General features: G+C 33.9%; 1 protein-coding gene across 2 annotated transcripts in view; it reads right to left on the bottom strand.

The window, feature by feature from the left end:
* The window catches only part of LOC145260338 (uncharacterized), a 1155262-nt gene that overhangs the window by 547230 nt on the left and 584308 nt on the right, over positions 1–23724 (bottom strand). For both annotated transcript variants that reach the window (XM_080118258.1, XM_080118266.1), the window contains exon 3: positions 18343–18441. The gene's annotated coding sequence lies outside the window, so the exon portion shown is untranslated. The remainder of the gene's footprint in view (positions 1–18342; positions 18442–23724) is intronic.

The following is a 23724-nucleotide window of genomic DNA, read 5'->3' as shown; positions in this document are numbered from 1 at the left end:
AATCCCTTTATAAGAAGAAAGTAATGCCTGGGACTGTTGACCTAGGAATGAACTGAACAATATCTGAGCCCGACAGCAAAGCGATTGTCGCATTGGTTTCTATACTATGCAAAATACTTGTAATAAATGTATGTGACCTGTGAGATTATCAATAGTGCTCCGATTGGATTTTTTTCATCAAATAATAATAATAATAATAATAATAATAATAATAATAATAATACCAACACCAGAAACAGAGATTCTCTCGACAAGTTTCTTGAATGTGATGGATTTGTTTACTTTTATTTACTTATATGTTTAAGTGCGTGCATCGTGGTCGTCGTCGAGGATACCTGGCGTTGTTAACAGTTTGACGTTTGAATTTATACCAAAGAAAGAAACCAGGACTCTCTCAACAAGTTTATCGAATGTGATGGATTTGTTTACTTTCATTTACGTATGTGTAAATGTGTGAATCCTCGTTTTCGTCATGGTGGTCGTCGAAAATACCTGGCGTTTTAAACAGTCTGATCTTTTCAATTCATATCAAAAGTACGAATAGGAATTTTCACTTCAAGTTTATGTGATGTAATGGATTTGTTATGTTATTGTTATTTTATTTACGTATGAATATGTTTAAATTTCTGCATCATCGTTGTCGCTGTAGTTGTCGAAGATACTTGGTGATTGTATCGGTTTTGAGTAGAAAAAGCTCTAAGTTTTGGCCGACAATCTTTCTTGAGCTTGTAGCTCGATAAAAACACTTGTTGTTTGCAACCATGAACTGAATCCCCATGGCATTGGCAGTCATCTGGAGATGTTGCCTCGATAAAAATACCTAGGAAGGAAACTATAACAAATAAAACTTATTCTTATGATAAATACAAATACAAATAAATTGAATTTGGAGAGGACTGCACCTTATGTGCAGTACTCCGAGCATTCTTGGTCAAGAGTTCAAACGGGCAGCACTTCTGTCACCGGAATATCGAGTTTGCGCAAATCAAAGAAAGTCGATTATCAGTGAAGAGATCTGGTGGTGTAAAAAAATTGAACAAGGAAGAACAGAAGTTTGCAATGGAATGTAAACTGAGCGCGGAATAGGATGGTTATACAAGAGGAATTTAAATGGCGACACTAAGGTACTGGAAAGGAGGTCTGTTTGAAATTACTGAAAACAAGCTGAGGAATCAGATAAGTACAATGCTTAATAAAAGGATGGCTTACGCGAGTTGAAATAGAATCGATCAGAAGGATAGTAAACAGCCAATCGTGCAGTATATCAGTCGGTGGCATTGACTATGCTGAAATCTTGCTTGAATCTGATTCTGTTAAAAGATTTCGAGAAATGTCTTAAGAGTGCTAAGACATAGAAAAAGAAAACAGAAATGACACTATCGCAATGATAGACAATGACATAGTTCAAAAGCTTACTTAATAATAGTGAGACCTCCAGTGCGGAAATAACAGATGATGAATTAAATCTGCTAACTGAAAGAATTAATGAGAAATAGTGAAAAAGGAAAGATTTTTAATTGCAAAAGTATTGATCAAACAAAGCTGAGGAATGCGACGAATATAGGGAACAGGGTAATGAATGAGGTGTTATTGGAGAGCATAACAGACGTCACAGCTGTATTGGTTGGTGAGATGAAAAAGGCGACAGAACTGAAAAGAAAAAAAATAAAAGGACTATATTTAAGAAGAAGCATAGACGGTTACCTGAATTGATTAAGGAAAGATCTAGATCGAATTCAGGCATGGTTCAAAGGAAGGTGGAAAATGCAAACAATGAGAAAAAGAACTGGATAGACAATATAAACTGAAAGCCAATGTGTTTTAATATCTACATGAAAGAGATAAAGCAGTTGATTATTGCAAAAGCTTCCAAGATTAGAAGGTATAATAACATAATTCAGCAGTTTAACGACAACAAATTATTCAAAACAAACCAGTCAAAGTTTTTTTTAAAATCTGGAAGGAGGTGAGACCAAAACAGAGGCTCCTTACCCTCAAACAACTACAAGATTTTAGCCAAGTACATGATCAAGAGAGATTTCCCACAGAGTTAACGCTGACTGGGTCGTTAGAGTAAGTGAAATGACTTGAAGGGCATAAATAAGAAAGTATGCACATCTGCTGAAGATTTGAGAAAACAAATGAAGTTCATGTCCAAGTAGAAAAGACATGTGCCTGAGAGAATCATTGGTTACGATCTTTCACAGGAATCCACGGGAGACTTGCTGCTTCTCTTGATGATTGTGTCAGATTGTACCAGATACCAAAATGGCTTGTAGCAGGAAGAACTATTATGAACGATCAAGCTAAAGGGCCAGATGTTGGAAATTACAGATTAGTAACTTGCTAGTAACTTTGGAAGACATGGGCAGGGATAATCGGTTTAAAAGTATATGACTATCTTGTAGTAAATTAATGGTTCGCTATCAGAGGAACAAAAGGCTGGAGGAAAAGATGTTTAGGAACAAAATACCAACTATCGATTGATAAACGTATTTTAAAGAACTGCGAAAGGCGAAAACATTTCAATGTAGCTTGGATAGATTACAAGAAAGCTTATGATATGGTGCCGCATTCGTGCGTACGCTTGGGGTTAGAAAGGGTAGCGGTAATTGAAAATATAATTGAGCTCATAGATAAAAGGTATGAGCAATTAGAAAACCAACATTTTTTCTAGATTGGAGTCTGTTAGGGACAGTCAACAGCAGACTTCCAAAGAAATTCCTTGTCGCCACTTTCATTCATAATAGCACTGATACCATTGACCCATGCACTAAGAGTGACAAAGATGAGATACCACCTGGAGACGAATGGACCGAAGATTAGTCATATGTTATTTATAGATGATTGGAAATTGTTTGACAAAACAGAAAGAGATATTAACTCACTGGTTCAAACTGTACAGCAGTGGAGTTAAGATATAAATATGGAATTTGGAATTTCAAAATGTGCAGTAGTTAGACATAAACGGCGAAATAGAGGAGTCATAAAAGATTAGGAGATATTAATGTACCTGGGGTGCTTGAATTTGATATGATGCTTTGAGTTAAAATAAAAGAGAACACGAAAGAGGTGTATATACGGAGACTCAAACAGCGCCTAAAATCTTGACCGAATAGTAGGAATCTAAACTCAGCCATCAATTCATTGGCGGTTTCTATAATCTGATACAGCGCAGCTTTTGTAGGATGGCCACAAGAACAAACGAAGTCAGCTGGATAGAGACACGCGGAAGCTGTTTGTTAAGTATGGAGAACTTTACCCAAATACTAATGTGCTCAGGCTGTATATCCCATGGAATAAAGGAGGAAGGGGACTGATTGGGATTAAAGTCTGTGTTGGAAGAGAACTTAGATGTGTTTACTAGTACTTGGCTAACAGTCATGAAGTATTGCTTTCTGCCAAATAGAAAGCAGATTCACAGCTCTCTGCAGATGTAGACTTTTGTAGTTGGAACTAATTAAAGGTCATTAGCCTAGGTAAGTGGAACGCGGCATTTGAATTTGGACAGTTCAGAGTGAAAATTAAAGATTAAATTATGTGTTGGTTGCAGTGTTGTTAAAGAGGCATTCCTTAAGTCTCTTTATCTGATTATTAGACATTAACTGCATTTAAAATTAGATTTAGTTTAATAACGTTGTACCAGAATGATGTAAAAAGATTGATATAAGTAGCATACTCTAAAAATGAGAAAAGACACCTGCGCCCTTGTGCCAGAATAGTAATATCTTAAAATCAACCGTGTTATGCGTGATTACCATTGGATCACCCTTGAATTAGAATTAGTACACTCTTACCTACAATAACTGGGATATGTTTGGTATAGAAGATAATAATATCATGATGTAATTGATGAAGAATAAACAGAACGAGATTAGAAACGCAATACATGTGTCAGTAGATTTAACCGTTTCTAAGGACGACTGAGTAGGTGGACTCGTTCTTTGTTTCTCTTTGCTTTCAATTTTCAGGAAGACCGTGTCTGCATAAAAAAATCCATACATATTTACAATAAACACACTGTCACTTATGTTAATCAACAAGCGTAAATGATGAATAACGTTTGAAAAAAAAAACCTCATAACGTAAAAAAAATAAATAATAAAACGGAAATAACACTCAACATTAGGAGTGACCAAAAAGCACACACACGCACACACACACATACGCACACATATATGTGTGTGTATATGTGTGACGCCAACACTTTATACTCTGCATCCCACTTGCATAGCATCTGTTAAATCTGTTTATTTCCGTATCTTGCAAACAAAGGAAAACGGATATGTTCCAGGTAGATCGTTCTGAGGGATTTCGAAGTGTTTATTCAATTCGAGAAAAACAAAACTAGTTATAAGGAACAAGAGAGAGAGAGAGAGAGAGAGAGAGAGAGAGAGAGAGAGAGAGAGAGAGAGGGAGGGAGAGGGAGAGAGAAAGACAATGAGAGAGAGGGGTAGAGAAAGACTAGAACAGGGACGATGGAGACTATGTGTTTACATATATATATGTATAAAAGATGGTGAGAAGCAATATGTTTGTGTAAAATAGAGAGACGTATAGGAAAGAGGCTTTTATAGAATTTAAAGAAATTTCATGAATGAGTTTTATAAGGGACTGGCAGGGGTACCTGGCGTTGTCTGGGCGTCGAGACGTGGTGCAGTTTAGATATTGAGCAACTCCCAGAAAAAGAAGCCCAAGTAGAGACAGGTGTGAAAAATAAAACAAGAAAAACAAACAACAACAATAAAAAAAACGAAAATATAATCGGCGAGAAAAAGAAGTACGTGAAAATCAGTTTAAGCGAACTTGAAAAATAATTCAGTTTTTATCTTCAAAGGAAAGAAAACACATTATGTAAGCTTCGAAATAAGAAAAAAGTTATGGAAAATAAAAAGCTTTTAACCCTGTTTAGATATTAAATTAAAAATAAATGTTTTAAAAAATAGACCACCCTTACGTAAAAGCTAACGATACGACCTCGTTACTCACTACCCCACGGTATCAGCGGTATAATATCGGTTTATTTTAATTTAAACAAATTCAAGAAAGATTTACTGACGCGCATGCGTACTTGTCGAAGTCGTTTAAAAAGGAACGATTTTTTTCTTACCCTTCCTTGTTATAAAAGTTTATTTCTATACGAAATATTTGAGTGTTTTTCTAATTCTCACAACTTATTCGAGGAAGACATCGCTCTTTCAGATGGAACCGGTCTCGAGCCGGTCCGATGCGGCTGAGAAAAGTTTTGGGGAGACATACAAACATAAATACACATTCTGATTTTATATATATATAAACAAGCGGGGGTACCCAGCGTTGCCCGGGTGTGGTGAGGTGTGGGGGTAAATCAAAACAAAACAGAAAAAAAGAAGCGAACGTAATGACCTTGTTTAAATATTATAAATCAGAAAAACAAAAACTAAACTAAACAAACAGCGAACGTGATGCAAAATAGAGAAGAAGCGAACGAAAAAGCAATGGCGTAAATAACCCTGTTTTAATGTTAAAACATCTTTAAAAAATAGAAAAACAAAAAACGAAAAAACAACGAACCTGATGGACAAAAACGAACGTAAAAATGGCATCAATAACCTGATTCAATAATAAAACTTTAAACTAAAATCGAAAACGATACAACTTATATCTAGGCCCGAACGTGCAATCTTAAGATAACGAAGCTATCGCTATAACGACTGGTCTATGATCACGTGCGCGAGGTTAGGTCACGAAGGAAATATTTTTTACTACCCCTCCCTGTAGAAAAGTGCCCAGTTGAGGGCAAAGAAGTTAATTTTCTTAGCTAATTTTTCAATATTTATTGTCCGAAAGGGTCGACCTTCAAAACAATACCAATTTCGTGAAAATTACTCGCCTCTATTGAAAGTTTTATACATACATACATACATACATACATACATAAATGCATGCATACATACATACATATATACATACATACATTTAAACAGATTTTTCCCTTTATAATATAGATTACATAAGAGTGCGTTAGTCTGGAAAATGCTGAAGACTCTATTTCTGTGTACAAACGAGAGAGATGCCGACAACATGGGAGAGAGGAGAGACGAAAACCCATGTTTGAGAGAAATAATATGTTTGTAAGGACAAGTGAGCGTATAATAGATATAAATAATATAGGGACATTTCTGTTAGCTAAAGAGAAACAAAGTGTGTATGCCACAGAATGTGTTTTCGTGAGTAAATGAGTAAGTAACTAAGAACGAGAAAAAGAGGGAGAGAAAGAAACAGTCTGCTCGAGTGAGAGACAATGTATGTTATAAAGAAAACTGCGAGTCTTAGTGTGAGTAGGCGTAAAAGACTGCGAAAGCGTGTCTATGAGCTAGACAAAAGCAAAGTGCCTATGCTACAGTGCTTATGTGCATTTGAGGCTTAGCGATTGCGAACTAATGAGCAAGTAAAAGAGAGGTCGGGAAATAGAGAGAACAGAATAAAAAGTAACGGGTAGTAAAGTTGGTCACAATATAAAGAAAGTACACTTAATTTCACTTATGAACCTGGGAATATAAAACGAATCTGTTCTACCTTTTTGCAGTTAATGGATACGCTCTAAAATTAGAACGACGAGGCGTCGCCAAAAAAGATAAAAAATAAAATAAATAAATAAATAAATAAATAAATAAAAATAAAATAAACGATCGTAACGTCTACTCGCTTAAACTTGTTTGGCTATAAACCTCTATAAAACGGGAACACTTTTGGATCGTTTGATGTTTTCTCGATACAGTTTCAGCAATTCCAAAATTAATCAAAAAAATATAAAAATGTGAGGCATTCTTACCATCTGTTTTTCTTCACGATTACAAATAGTATTTGGTATGGAATTCTTTGATGAAGAGCAATCACTATCTCCAGTGTTTGTCTTTGGACAATTGTTCTTGTCTGGATTTAAAGGTGAGGTGTTATTATTTACATTCCTTTAAACCTTTGTTATTGCTAAGCTGCCTATTTACATTTCGTCTACACTGAAGCTGATATGCCACCTGGCCTTCCCAACGATATAAAGCATTTAATTGTTTTTCCAGCAAACATTTAAGGGAGAAAATGTGCTCAACGCTTAGTGGACGAAAAACATTCTATTTACACTGTAGATGCAGCACACATCTTGAAAAAAAAATTATAATAGAAGCACCATGTATTTCTTTCTTTTTTTTTTTTAATCATGTTCACCCCTTACAAAGCATATCGCCACTGGGACGTAAGGGGCTACTATTTGGGGCCATGTCTAGGAAAGAGTAACAAGATATTTGTTCATGTTACATTGAAACTTCTGCATAAAAGTACAGCCAGAGAAGCAGACAGTGGGAAGGAAATTCTAAAGTCTAGCTGTTCGAGGGAAAATACCATTAGAATAGAAAGCTTTCTGGCATTTAGGGACAACAACAGTGAATATGCGAGATCTTATTGCTAAGCGGGTTTGTTGGGGAGATGTACGTCGAGGGGGTACAAGTGAAACAAGTTCATCAGAACACATTCCATTAAAATATTTGTAAAACATGTACAGTGATGAAACATTGCGATGATGAGACAGGGGCTGGAGCTTAGTTGATAAGTGGGACCGATTACATTGACAACTCTTTTTTGGACTTTCTCTAAGAGGGAGAGACTAGTGGTAGATTCACCAGCCCAGATGCTTTAACAATACTCCATGTATGGCGAATGGTAGCCTTGTAAAGGATATTCTCAGGCGTGGGTAGTCTTCTAGCTCAATAGAGAGAACCCACCTTCTTTGCAGCAGCTTTTGCAATGCCCTCTATGTATTTGTTCCAGTTCATATTGCCCGCAAATGTTAGGCCGAGGTGTTTGAATATAGAATGTTCATGTAGGGTGCTATTTGTCATGGATATAGAGGGTTGGAGAGGCGTTTAGTAATTGTTAAAGGAGAGCAGCTTAGTTTTACTTGCATTAAATGTTACAATTCACTTACGGGCCCATTCCACTATAGTCTGGAGATCATTTTCTAACAATTCTACCATTGTCCTAGATTTATGTACATCTGTTATTTCCTCATTTCATATAGAGCGTTGTATCATCAGCGAATATACCCATCTCGGACACAATATTATCAGGGAAGTCGTTTATAAATATCAGAAATAATAATGGTCCAAGGATCTAACCCTTTAGGCACTACTGCATTAATGTTATGCTGCTTGGATGTACGTCCGTCAATGACAATCTGTATGCTTCTATTGTTTTAGAAGGATATAATTATATTTAGTATACGTCCAGTTATACCGTTCGATTTAATTTTCATTAGCAGCCCTTTAGCCATACTTTGTCAAAGGCTTTGGATATATCAAGGGCTACAGCCCTGGCTTCGCCCGCCTTATCCAGTACATGGTAAATGCGTTCAGAGATGGCTGTTAAAATATCTGGAGTAGAACGACATTGTGTTTTCATATATTGAGTTGTATGATATTGAAAGAATTTGGAAATAAATATGAAAAGTTGATAAATATATATTAAAAAAATTGAAATTTTTGGCTAAGTTCTTGCTAAACTTATTTCCGAATCATTCTTGCGCACATTACTACCTAAGATAAAGCCATTATAATGTCTGTACACTAACATACTATTCTTTCAGAATCAGCCTTGTGTTTCTAACGTTCTAGAGAGTCAGTGATATAGCACCTGGAAAAACTTTGCATTTGGAAATACACTTTAGGAGATGGTGAAAAGGTTTATATTATGCATCGCTTTCATATGTTGCTTTTCTCATTATTGTGCAAGCTCGTATAATATCCGATCCTTGACTATTATAAAGGTCTTCATTGATGTTTTGTATCATTGACAAAGAAATTTCGACCCTTCAGACGACAAATACCAAAAAAATTTCTAAAAACATTAATTTATTCACCCTCAACTGGTACGAGATCGAGCCTGCATTCCTACTACCACTTTTTTTTGCTCAACACACACCTCTAAACACCCGGGCAAAGCCGAGCAACCATGCTAGTATATATATATATATATATATATATATATATATATATATATATATATATATGGAAATGTATAAAAAAAGAATACGAAACGTATAAAAGCTTATAACTTTTTATTCGTGTCCAATTAAATATATATACTAGACATGGGTTCCCGGGGTTATCCGGGTGTTTGGAAGTGTATGCGGAGCAAAAAAAGAAAAAACAAAAAAAAAAACAAAAAACAAACAAACCAAAAAAAAAAAAAACAACAAAATAAACGGTATTTTTTTTTAAATTTGACCCTTATTATGACCCCTTAATATTTATTGTTTTGGGCTCAAATCAAGTTATTAAGTTAGATCCATGTCCAAGGAACCAATATCTAAAATGTCAAGTGTTTAGACCCAAAATTGTCGGATGAGTTTGGTAGAGTTCTCAAAAGTTAAATCATTGAACTTTGACCCCTTAACAGCGAAATGTCTGGCAGAAAACCCAATCACATCCATTTTCCCAAATCTCAGTACCCTGTATATCAAATTTCGAGTCTGTAGACTAAAAATTGACAAAGTTATTGCGTAGGGAAATGTACACAGAAAAACACACAGACAGACAGACAGACACCCACACAGACACATTCACTTTTATAGATATACTAGCATTTTGTCCCGGCGTTGCCCGGGTGTTTGGAGGTGTATGCTGAGCCAAAAAAAAAAAGGTCAATTTTTTTAACTTTGACCCCTATTATTACTCCTAAACATTTACTGTTTTGGGATTAAATCAAGTTGTTAAGTTAGATCCATGTCCAAGAAACCTATATCTAAAATTTCAAGGGTTTAGATCCAAAATTGTCGGTAGAGTTTGGTAGAGTTCTAAAAAGTAAAATCGTTGAACTTTGACCCCTTAACAGCCAAATTGCTGACCTAAAACTGATCACATAGATTTTTCCCAAATCTCAGTACTCTGTATATCAAATTTCGAGTTTGTAGACTAAAAATTGGCAGAGGTATTGCGTAGGGAAATGTACACAGACACACGCAGACACGTTCACTTTTATAGATATACTGACATTTCAGCCCGGCGTTGTCCGGGTGTTTGGATTTGTATGTTGAGCAAAAAAAAAAAAAGTGGTAGTAGGAAGGCAGGCTCAAACCCGTACCGCAAAGGAGGAAAAGAACAGGGTAAAGCCTAAGGTTTATGCTGTTACGACCACCACCAAACCGGAAGCGACATTTTTTTCAAATTAGGGCTAGACGATCTAAAGGAGAGGATAATTTAAAAAATATCGGCGAAAAAAAGTGACCCCCCCTGTTGAAAAGAACCTAGTGTAAGGGGAAGATATTAATGTTTTTTGTCAATTTTTCGATATTTGTCGTATGAAAGGTCGAACATAACGATACTGATCTTGGTAAAATCCGTCGCCTCTATTGAAAGTTTAAAGCAGACATGCAAACAGACATACATACATACATTTATATATTGGTAACTAAAAAGTTTCGACCCAAACTGATGAAAAAGCTTGCCCTATCTCTGAATACCCTTTATGTAAAATTTCAAATATTTAGACCAGAAATTGTCTGAGTAATTTCGAAGAGACCGCAGAGGTCAATTTTAAAAAAAAATTTGACCCCTATTATGACCCCTTAAAATGTATTGTTTTGGGCTCAAATCAAGTTATTAAGTTAGATCCATGTCCATGGAACCCATATCTAAAATTTCAAGTGCGTAGACCAAAAATTGTCGGAGGAGTTTGGTAGAGTTCTCAAAGGTAAAATCGTTGAATTTTGACCCCTTAATCGCAAATTTCTTGCCAAAAACCGATCACACCGAACTTCCCAAATCTCAGTACTCTGTATATCAAATTTCGAGTTTGTAGACTGAAAATTGACAGAGTTATTGCGTAGGGAAATGTACACAGACACACACACAGACACACAGACACGTTCACTTTTATATATATATATACACACATAGATATATATATATATATATATATAGATAGATATTACAACAGAAAAATGCGAGCATGAAAAGTAATATGGTTAAGCTTAAATATGGAAACTTGGACTAGTTGTTAAAACCCGGGATTTTTGGAAAATCTACAACAGCGTAGTTAATAATGGACAGTCAACTATTCCCCCACTAACAAACAATCATGAGGTTGCTTGCACGGCAACTGACAAGGCTAACCTGCTTGCCATCGGTTTGCCTCAAACTCCACACTGAACTCGGTACACCACTCACTCCCTGATTTTCCTCTGCGAACAGACGCCACACTTGACGATTTGAAAATCACCCCTTTCTCAGGTACATGCTATTATAAAAAAACCTAGACACCTCAAAAGCATGTGGACCAGATCTCATCCCGGCTGTGCTATTAAAAAAAATGCTCTGCCGAGGTTACTCCAGTTCTGTCCAAACTTTACAATAAATGCCTCAACGAATCTTGTTTTCCCGACTGCTGGAAAACCGCCTCTGTGGTACCAGTCTTCAAGAATTCTGGTGAAAGAACTGACCCACTAAATTATCACCCCATTAGCTTCCTCCCGCTTTTCGCCAAAATATTTGAGTCCTTAGTTAATCAAGCCCTAGTCCAGCACCTAACAGCTGCTAAACTCCTGACTGACAAACAATATGGATTCAGGCAAGCCCGTTCAACAGCAGATATCTAAACTGTAGTTTCTGAACGTATATACCGTTCATTGGATAAAGCAGGGGAGGGTAGAGCGGTGGCCCTTGATATATCTAAGGCTTTTGACAGGGTATGGCACGATGGTCTTCTAAGGAAAATTAGATCATATGGAATCACTGGAAGAATTCATAATGTAATTAAATCCTTCTTAAGTAATAGAAAAATCAAAGTTGTCCTCGACGGACGTACATCCAAACAATATGACATAAATGCGGGAGTACCTCAGGGGTCTATCCTTGGACCTCTATTATTCCTGGTATTCATAAACGACCTCCCTGATAAAATTGTTTCGGAGATGGGTATATTTGCCGATGACACCACTCTCTATAACAGATATGCGGGGAAAACAAATGAACACATATCCAAGGAAATGGCAGAAACACTAGAGGATGACCTCCAATCCATAGTGGAATGGGGACAAAAATGGTTGGTAACATTCAATGCTGCTAAGACTAAGCTTGTTTCCTTCAATAACTACAAGAAACCTTCTCTACCACCAATAGCAATGGCCAAGAACACATTGCCTGAAAGTACTTCTTTTAAACTCCTCGGCCTAACGTTTACAGGGAATATGAACTGGAATAGATATATTGAGAGCATTGCCAAGGCTGCTGCAAGGAAGTAAGTCTTATCCCTTTACAGTAGAGATCCCTAGGTGCAAGAAAGCCTTTTACTCCAATAGTTTCTTCCCCAGAACTGCGGGTCTTTGGAACTCCCTTCCGGGATTCTGCTTTCCCAGCTGCAATGATATGCAGAAGTTCAAGTGTAATGTTAACAAACATCTTTCTACTCTTCTCCCTTCATAATGACCCCGCTAATTAAGTCCCTAATAGTAGCCCCTGCTTCAAAGTGGCACTGTGCCTTGTTTGGGGTGAAAATTGAATTAAAAAAAAAAAAAAACTGGAAAAGAAAAGGACAGGATATTCTATTAAAAAATACAATAAACTTATACTGAATATATTGCAGCATTAAAAATTGGTTATATAAAGTTATACATTGAATTTAAAAAATCTTAGTACTGCAATATGTTAAATTATAAATTTAATACTAGATTATCTTGTCCTTTTCTTTTCCAGTTTTAACAAATTGTCCTTTACTTTTCCATGTTTAAGCTTAACCATATAACTTTTAATGCTTGCATTTTTCTATTGCAATCCATGATTTATTCAGGTTTCCAATAAATTCACTTGTTCTTTGTCTGCTTTCAGTCTTATTTTATTTTTGCCCCCATATACGTAATAACAATGTACGGCACTCGTCTGCTGCCATTAAAATCCCGACTAATCATCTTCCTTTAATGCTTTCATTCTCTCTGTTTCACTTCTTACTCCTCTTTTCGAAACTGCAGTGAATTAGTAGCAACAGTAGTCGCTGAAACGACGTTGTTGCTAGGGGAACCAGTCAAAAAATGCGTCACTCACCTCCTTACATATTTTTACGATTTTCAACACCAGAAAATTCATCATGACTTTTTTTTACTGAACGAAAATTGAACATTTTTTTCACAATATAGCTGAGAAAGTGATCTAGAAACTGCGATCTAGAAACTGCAATCATTGTTTGAAATTTGGTCGTAAAATGATTGAGCGGTGAAGCTTTAAAGCAGTTCTAAATGACTAAAACTGCGACTTTACCATATATACAAACACTACTGTGTTTGAATAATATATATATATATATATATATATATATATATATATATATATATATGGAGATTCAGTGTTTTACTAGTACTATTTAACGTGTATATATATATATATATATACATATATATAAATAATATATATATGTATATATATATATATATATATATATATAGTTTTTATAGTTTCATTAAATACTTTTGCAAGCAAATTCCGATACCGCATTTTACTAATCCCTACCCCTTGAGGAGAAGGAAAGTATTTCTTCGAAACTCCGCGGACAAAGGACTATCAACTTAATTTGTGCTTCATTTTTTAAAATTAAATATGTTGTTAACTCTTTTTCAAAGTGTTTTTTAACATGTTTATTAACTACTTGTTCTTATTATAAGCTCTATTACCTATTCGTTTTATCGAGCTTTTACATCTGGTTGAAATTACTTTATAAATATTAACTCTTTAATAATTTATTAGATTTGCAATCTTGGATTATCTTGGTAAACTTAATTGTGATTCTTATTTCATTATATATATATATATATATATATATATATATATACATATATATATATATTTATAGTTAAATAGAATTGTAGAAGGCGGTACAATGCAGAAGTAACGGAAAGACACAGGCTGAAGCAGTCAAATGTCGAGTCTCCAGACTGAAAATTGACAGAGTAGTTAGTTAGGGGACTGTACACACACATACAAAGCTGGAGACTATTTCACTTATATATATATATATATATATATATATATATATATATATATATATATATATATATATATATATATATAACATTTCATTTATATAGACAAATATTGCATAGACGCTACACTGGCATGTTAATATTTCCGACGAATTTGTTTGCAAGAAACCAAAACTCACTCGGAAGACGACGTAAAAAAATATTACTTGCAACCAAAGCCACCTGGTTAAAAAAATGAAAGAAGTGAAATATATATTTTTTAGTTAAATACAATTGTAGAAGGCGGTACAATGCAGAAGTAACGGAAAGACACAAGCTGAAGCAGGTGAGAAATTTATTAATACAACTTATGAATACATGTGTACATATTCATATTTCATATACGCAGTATATTTATATTTGCACAGTGGTTACCTGGGAAAGTCGGTCTGGTGGTATGTCCGTATAATATAATATTTCGAAAAAGATCTCTTCGTCAGATATTTACTTGACTTTCACAAACGTGTTGTTGTAAGCAGTAACTATACCGCAGCAAATCATCGCTCGGGACATGTGGGTAGTATATGGTTAGGGTTTTTTTTTCTCAATTCTTATTTTATATTTCTAAATTATTTATTTTATATTATATCTTATTTTATTTATTTGTTTTATATTTATTTTTTTTATAATAGTTTATCTTGGTTCAAACGTCTTGTTGTAAAGAGTAAATAGTAACAGTATCGGGCTAAATAATTGTCCGAACATTGTTGGTGGCTTTTTAATTTAATATGATTGAGTTTGTTTGTTTTTCTTTTACTTATTTTTATTTTGTATTAATTTATTTATTTTATTTATTTATTTGTTTTTTTTATAGTAGTTTATGTTTATATTGAGGAGATTTAATTAACTAATTTATTTGTTGTTTGCGTTTCTTCGTTTTGTTTCGTGGTGGTGGGCGTAGACTTAGAATAAGTCGGTTGGTCAAGGGAGACTACTTGATGGGTTGTTCTAAGGGGGATAATCGTTACCGTTATTTCTTCTCAGTTAGATGTATAACGTTGCATTATTTTGGTGTATTTATTTGTTTTCTTATTTATTTTATTTTAGTGATATTGTTCTCATTCCGGGGGTATTTTATTTAATTCGTTATGTAGTTTATATATATATACTCATTTATGGATTCTTGTATCTTTAATTCAATAATATATTAACTATAATTATTTATTTATATATGCAATGTGTTATGACGAAGTGGTTAAAGTTATTTCGAGAGTTTTAGTAATTTTTTTTATAATGTATTTATTTATTTGAGTTAACTTGGATTTCTGTTTTTGGTGTATTATGCTGATTGTTATTTGCGATTAATATTGTTAGGTTTATTCTGAGAAATCAATTGGGTTATATTGGGGCATATAAACTTATAAATTTGCATGAGTCATATACATGTAGCCGTGTAGCCCACATGCTCGCACCATCTAATTCATATATCTTAGGCTTGCTATTGTTAAACATTGTTATTATTATTAATGTGTAGTAATCTTGAATAGGGATTGCTTATTTATTATTTTGTTTGTTTATTTATTTTTGGTTTATTTTATTTTAATTTTGGATTTATTTATTTTTATTTATTTTATTTTGTTTGTTTATTTTTTTTTAATTGTATTATACAACGGTGAGATGGTGTGAATTAAGTTAAGAATGAAGAGCCTAATTCATGTCGGCGATTAATCTTGGGATGTAATTTGGCAATTAGGATTGATTCTTTGATACGAAGGTTGCCAACATTGCGTTCGGTGGCTAAAATATCTACTCTGATGGATTTGTTACTGTTGCCGCATGTGTGAAGGTGTTTGCGAACAGAAGAGGCTTCTGTTTGTATGTGCTCTTTTACTCTAATGTGCAGGTGTCTCACTGAGTTACCGACGTATGATTGGTCACATTTGGTGCACTGTATGCGATATACTGTGTATGTACGGTGGCACATGTTAGTGGTGTTCATCGGGCAGTTAGTTAGGGCGCAGGGTACGTTGCTTAGGTGGGTTTTGCGTTTTGACAAATGTTGTCGTAGTGATGGGCCAGTGTGTATAAGTTGTATGTCTAGACCCTCTCTGTGTATCGCTTTGCGGATGGCTGTTGTGATCTTGTCGTTGAAATGGGGCAGCTTTAGAAAGCAGGTGTTAGAGGAAGAATGTTGCGTGCGTCTTCTAGATTTATTGAGGTTTTCAATAGTTGGTTTACCTCTTATATATATATATATATATATATATATATATATATATATATATATTTATATAGATGGGGCACAATGACGTAGCCCCTTTTGAGGGAGCTGGTTTTTTTTACATTAACAACCCCTACATCTAGCTTCTAACCTTGGGCCTGACTTTGTAAGGAAGTTAGAAACGTTTCATGCCGGTGCTTTGTGGGTTTGGGAAGTTTAGAGTATGATTGGCTGGGTTTGAATGACAGCTATTATGAAACTTTAGCGGTGTCAGAATCATTCAAGAAAGGTCAGACTTATATATATGCGACTACTTCATTTAATCACAAAAATTAATATCCGAAAGTAAAAATTTATCGGTAACCTTTAAGTAAGGGGACAAAAATGGTTGGTTACATTCAATGCTGTTAAGACTAAGCTTGTTTCCGTCAATAACTACAAGAAACCTTCTCTACCACCAATAGCAATGGCCAAGAACACATTGCCTGAAAGTGCTTCTTTTAAACTCCTCGGCCTAACGTTTACAGGGAATATGAACTGGAATAGATACATTGAGAGCATTGCCAAGGCTGCTGCAAGGAAGGTTGGCTACCTCTACCGTGCTAGAAAACTACTTACGCCTGACAGTATCCTATACCTCTATAAGGTCACCATTCGCCCATGTATGGAGTACTGTTGTCACATCTGGACTGGTGCATCTGCTGCTTGTCTCTCGCTCCTGGACAGGGTTCAAAAGAGAGTCGCCAACCTGATAGGTCCTGAACTGTCATCTAGGCTTCAGCCTCTGTCCCATCGACGAGATGTTGCATCCCTCTGCCTGTTCTACAAATACTTTAATGTTGAATGCTCTGACGAACTGCAAACCCTTGTACCTCCCCGACGTAACTACCCCCGACAAACCCGACAAGCTACTAAGTCTAATCCCTTTACAGTAGAGATCCCTAGGTGCAAGAAAGCCTTTTACTCCAATAGTTTCTTCCCCAGAATTGCGGGTTTTGGAACTCCCTTCCGGGATTCTGCTTTCCCAACTGCAATGATATGCAGAAGTTCAAGTGTAATGTTAACAAACATCTTTCTACTCATCTCCCTTCATAATGACCCCGCTAATTAAGTCCCTGATAGTAGCCCCCTGCTTCAAAGTGGCACTGTACCTTGTTTGGGGTGAAAATTGAATAAAAATTTTTTTTTTAATTTACTTCAACAGTGCTCAATACTAGGTAGAGCGAGGTAGTATGTTATAAAATATATAGGCGATTAAGTCTGATGAATCCTAGCGTGGATGAAACGCGGAATATTCAGTGTAGCTTTATCGCCATATATATTTTATAACTTACTAACTAGATCTACCTTCGTATTGAGCACTGTTGAAGTAAATACTTAAAGTTTCGCGTAAATTTATACTTTCGTATATTAATTTATGTGGGTAAATGAAGTAGTTATATATATATATATATATATATATATATATATATATGGAAATGTATATATATATATATATATATATATGGAAATGTATAAAAAAACAATACGAAAAGTATAAAAGCTTATAACTTTTCTTTATTCGTTTTCAATTGGTGACGGGTAGGAATACAAAATAATATTATGAACAAAATTAAATAACTTTTTTTACAAGTACATAATTTTCGACCGATCCTTCAGTCTTCATCGGTGTAGTGAATGTATATATATATATATATGTATATATATATATTTTTTTTTTTTAAAAAACATCTTTAAATAATAATTAATATCCCCTCACTATCCAAGTTTCTGCATATTTCTTTGCTATTTGTGATTCTCCCTTAAATTTCAGTCCATAGCATTATACAAGAACCTTACATTATCAATTCGAAAATCTGACATGTTTTAGCCCGCGTGAGAAAAACAGCAATAAGTACCTGAAATGTATCACACTTATCTTTTTTCTCTTATCTTTTTGTCGATATTATTTTTATTTTTCTCTTTATATACTTTCGATACTTTCTTTTCTTTTATCTAACTTTTTTTTCGATACTACAATATATAATAGAAATAATTTCCAGAAAAAAAATAAGCTTTTCGCTAAGCTCAGACATAATAAACTTGAAACATAATCATCGCATAAAATAGTCGGTTATTAAAATTAATTTTTAATATTACTTACCAATAATTAAATGAATATAGGTAAAATCCTCCTGTTAGTGTTTTCCAATGTGATTCAAGAAATCTGTCGTTCTTAAGTTATAATGCGGCTGTTGTCTTCCTGTAAGAGAAAGTAAGTTATTAATTGTCACGCATACTTTTCCGTCGGTAAATTATCTATATATTTGATGCATAGTTGCAACCCTCGCTACAAAAATTGTACGTTCCGCAAGGAAGTTTTATTTGTTGACTTTCGGTTTAATCTCCGTAACTATATATATATATATATATATATATATATATATATATATATATATATATATATATATATATATATATATATATAATTTTCAAATGTGAAAAGAAATATTCTTATAACAAGAAAAAAAAGGAAATAAATTATAATAATTGTGCAATACGAAAGAAACTTAAAATTGTAAAAAAAAAAAAAAGAAAATTTGTAAGGAAAATATTGATTAGCATAAAATCCAATGTGGCCAATAGAAAATGAAACAAAAGATGTTTATTAACAAAGTATTGTATGCAGATGATTTCTAATATTTCTTGCGTATTAAATGCCAGACCGTAAAAGTTGTTTAATCATTATATGGAAATACGAATAACAGGAGATATTCATTAAGTAAAAGTGCCTTAACACACCTAGAAAGACCCCCAATCTCCTTATATATATATATATATATATATATATATATATATATATATATATATATATATATATATATATATATATATAATTCTCCACTGACACCTGTTTCGACTCATCAGAGGAGCTAAATATAGCCAGTCTGATGAGTCGTAGACGACGAAACACATGCCAGTTTATAATCATATTTTAAAAACAATATATACCGCTCCCCATGTTGGGGTACCAAATTGGTTAAGGGAAAATTATTCCTAACTCGCATTTAGGTAAAAATGTACTTTCGTAAATAATTGAATTCATTCAAAAACGTATCGTATAAACAAAAACAAATAACATCTCTCTCTTTTTCTGTATATATATGGATATACACTTGTGCCCGATATTATTCATACCCCTCGGATCTTTGAGATTTCTATAAGAATATTGCTCAAACCAGAAGGTAGACAATATTAAAGGGATTTCAAACAATAAATCAAGCATAAGCATTTAATTTAAACTCAACAAATAAATAAATTATGCAAGTTTGAAACATTATACAAAGAAAAACAATAATGGCACTAGTTCAAAATTATTCATACCTCTCTTACTAATAGTCAATAGCATGCCCTTTATTCTTAATAACTGCCTGTAACCGTTTGGGATATTTATCAACAAGGTTTTTACAAGCATCAACACTGATTTTTGACCATTCTTCAATGCAGTAGTTCTCCAAATCCCTCAAATTTCTAGGTTTCCGCTTTTTAACCTCAGTTTTCAATATGTGACAGAGGTTTTCGATAGGGTTCAGGTCGGGACTCTGGCTAGGCCATTTCAAAACATTAATTTGATTATCCTCAAACCATTTCTTGACTATTTTGGCAGTATGTTTTGGATCATTATCCTGTTGAAGGACCCAGTTTAGTCCTAAATGGAGCTTCTCCGCATCCTGTCTAATGTTTTTCTTGAGTATCTCCAAATATTGCTCCTTCTTCATGGTTCCATCTATCTTGACCAAACTACCTGGACCACTAGCCGAAAAGGAGCCCCAAAACATTAGGCTACCACCACCATGTTTCACCGTGGGTATGGTGTTCTTTGGGTTGTAAGCTTCTCCTTTCTTCCTTCAAACGTAAGAAGCATCCATATGGCCAAACAATTCAATTTTTGTTTCGTCAGTCCACAAAATACTTGAGAAAACGGACTCTGGAGAATTCACATGGGTCCTAGCAAACTTTAGACGTGCTGCAAGGTGTTTTCCGGTGTGCAATGGAGTCCTTCTTGGTCTTCTTCCTTTCAGACCATTTTCATGCAGAGTCCTTTGCAATGTTTGCCTTGATATTTTTATGCCAGAAGACTCCAGATTTTCTAAAATGTCCTTATTAGTGGTGGTTGGATTTGCATTAACACTTCTTACAATATTCCTGGTGGCTCTAGCAGACAGTTTCCTTTTTCTTCCTCTACCAATCAAGTTGTTTGTTGTGTGGTGGCTCTGGAATTTTTTGATGATGCTCTGTACTGTTGCTGTAGGGACCTCAAATTTCTTGAAAATTGACTTGTAACCTAAACCATCCTTATGTGAATTCACAATTCTATTTATTTTAGTCCTAAGATCATTACTAAGCTCTTTTTTCTTCCCCATTCTAATAATTTTTATTCTTTTATTGGTTTTCAGTTGATATCATTTTAATTTCTGAAAAATGCAAAAAACGAAATGAAATTAATCAAAGGTTGTATAAAAGCATTCAAAATAAGAATCAAACAGAAAACAAACAGTCAGAAACTCGATTAATACTGAAAAAATAAGGGGGTATGATTATTTTTGAACATTGCAGATTTTATAAATAGCTGTATATTTCTTTTATTACAAGTATCCCGAGATTTTAAAATGACGAAAATGATCAGAAGAGGTTTATTAAGAATATGTATCAATATGGACGTAAACAATAAATTCTTACAAAAGTTACACCTAATAAACTCAATTTTCAAGGGGGGTATGAATAATATCGGGCACAACTCTATATGATTGTTGAGCTGGATTAAATCCGACGATATGAAATAAATGGAGGTGGAAGGACCTGGATACTCAACGTTTCGCCCGATTTATGCGGGCTTCTTCAAGAGGGATGGTCATTGACGAGAGAGTCGGAGGATTGGGGCTATATATAATGATGGGGGAGAGCAGCGTGTTTTCCTTATGTAAATTAGATGTCATATATATATGTATATACATTTTATGAGAGAAGAACTAATTAGAGTAAACTAGTGTAGTGGATTACGTCTAAAAGATAAAATATCGTAAAGATTAAAAATTGTGTTTGGAAATATAGCGGTGATAGATTAAATAAATAAAATGACACGAGATTACGAAAGAATTTTTTTTTTTTTTAAATTAGAAATAATTGAATTGGGATAAAATAGCGCAGTAACTTAAAAGATGGTATCTAAAAATAAGAATAGGAGGTGATAAAATGGAGTCTAAAAATAGATACTGATAAAATACAGTAAATAAGTAAAATAAAAATAAAATTAAGTGAAATTACGAATTTTTTTATCCCAATTCAATTATTTCTAAAAAAAAAAAAATCTTTCGTAATCTCGTGTCATTTTATTTATTTAATCTATCACCGCTATATTTCCAAACACAATTTTTAATCTCTACGAAATTTTATCTTTTAGACGTAACCCACTACACTAGTTTACTCTAATTAGTTCTTCTCTCATAAAATGTATATACATGTATATATGACATCTAATTTACATAAGGAAAACACGCTGCTCTCCCCCATCATTATATATAGCCCCAATCCTCCGACTCTCTCGTCAATGACCATTCCTCTTGAAGAAGCCCGCATAAATCGGGCGAAACGTTGAGTATCCAGGTCCTTCCACCTCCATTTTATTTCATATATATATATATATACATATATATATATATATATATATATATATATATATGTGTGTGTGTGTGTGTGTGTGTGTGTATGTATGTATGTGTAAAATTTGTAAGAGAGAACCCAGGCAAAGTCAGCGATTATTAAGAAAATATATTAGACCATTTCATTTATTATCTAAATATGTAACATTAGACTAGAAAAAAATCCATAACCTCTGAAACAGAGACTGAATGGAGTAAAATATAAACTAGCCTGTTTAATATCAGATTTGAAACAGACAGTGCCGATGTTTTTCTGATCTTTTTAAATATACATATATTATTTTATTCAATTTTTGTAAATACAATTACCTTAAGTCACTACAATAAATTTCCTGTTTAAGTCTTACATCGTCAGGCGACAAGCAACCTCTGGTCTTATTCGAAACCGGTTATTTAATCAATTAATCGATTAAGTGGCTGAAATAGTAAATTTATTGTAGCGACTTATTGTAATTTCGTTTGCCTAAACTTATTTATGTGTGGCTAGACCCGAGAAATTCAGTCACCAGGACAAGCTAATTGCTATAATACGTATCGGCCCCGATTGACACTAGTAATTGCGAGAACGTTTGCATGTTTATGGATTGGATAATTAATTGATGCAATATTTATGTGAAAGTGACAAATGATAATTGTTTGATTAAAAATATTTCCAGACATAAGAGGAGGTGTTAATTCGCTTGCCATTTCAATTGATGTGTGTATTTATAAGTTACGTAACATGAACGCAGTGACCATAGAATAAAAATAGTTGTTTACTTTACAGATTTTACTTAGCACAAAAACGTGAAAACCCAATCTTTTATTTTGGCTGGATTATATTTTTGAAAAAATATTATTAAAGATTAGTCTCTGCTAAAGAAGGGGGATACGGAACCGGAAAATTAACTCGTTTACCCCGGCTAAAACCAATGACATGCTGTCATCGGGGAAAATATGAATTGTGTCAGCCGGTACGGCGTGTCGGATTGACCTACAACTTCTACATGAGTCAATGTGGCACGCGTTGATTCAATGATTAGAGCACAACAAGGGCCCTTGCTAGACCACATTTTCAGGATTAATAGCAGTGTAAAGAATCATTAGAGAGAAAGAGAGAGAGAGAGAGAGAGAGAGAGAGAGAGAGAGAGAGAGAGAGAGAGAGAGAGAGAGTCAAAACATTTTCCAGCAGTCAGTCCGAAGACAGACAGTCAGCAGCAATAGACTCCTCAGTCGAATTTCTACTAGATTATCCCTAAAAAGTCTTGGAATAAAAGAATAAAAAAATATATCGGTTGTATCGATTGGTTTCATAGATGTAAATCTGATGAAAATTGCGTGATTACTAAAGAGTGCTCAATGCAAGATAGAGCTGGTATATAGTCTGTTTATTGTATCAACATTATTGCTTATATATCTTTTTTGTTCTGAGGCAGTATTGTCCCTGAATTCAAACTTCACTGAAACATGTGTGCACATATATAACCAATAATATTTGTACAATAAACAACTTATATATATATATATATATATATATATATATATATATATATATATATAAATTTATATATATATTATTTTTGTAAATAAGAGGTATGAAGCCATCAATGTTATATACATGATTATTAGTAAACCATGTTTTCTTAGAAATCAGTTGTATTCAATTCATACGACGTTTTCGTAATAGTTATGTCTCTATTATATATGTAAACCAGAAAAAAATGTAAAAATATAAACATGTAATATGTCTTCTCTATGTTAACGCTAGTCAGTTCTTGGATTTTTTAAATCTTATGAATTCATAGATTTTACAAAAACATCACCCGAAATAAATACTTTTCCAAGAA

The sequence above is a fragment of the Euprymna scolopes genome, chromosome 3, assembly GCF_053919585.1.
Source record: "Euprymna scolopes isolate OS-2025 chromosome 3, ASM5391958v1, whole genome shotgun sequence".
Lineage (NCBI taxonomy): Eukaryota > Metazoa > Mollusca > Cephalopoda > Sepiida > Sepiolidae > Euprymna > Euprymna scolopes.
This window is presented reverse-complemented; position numbering and strand designations above follow the sequence as displayed.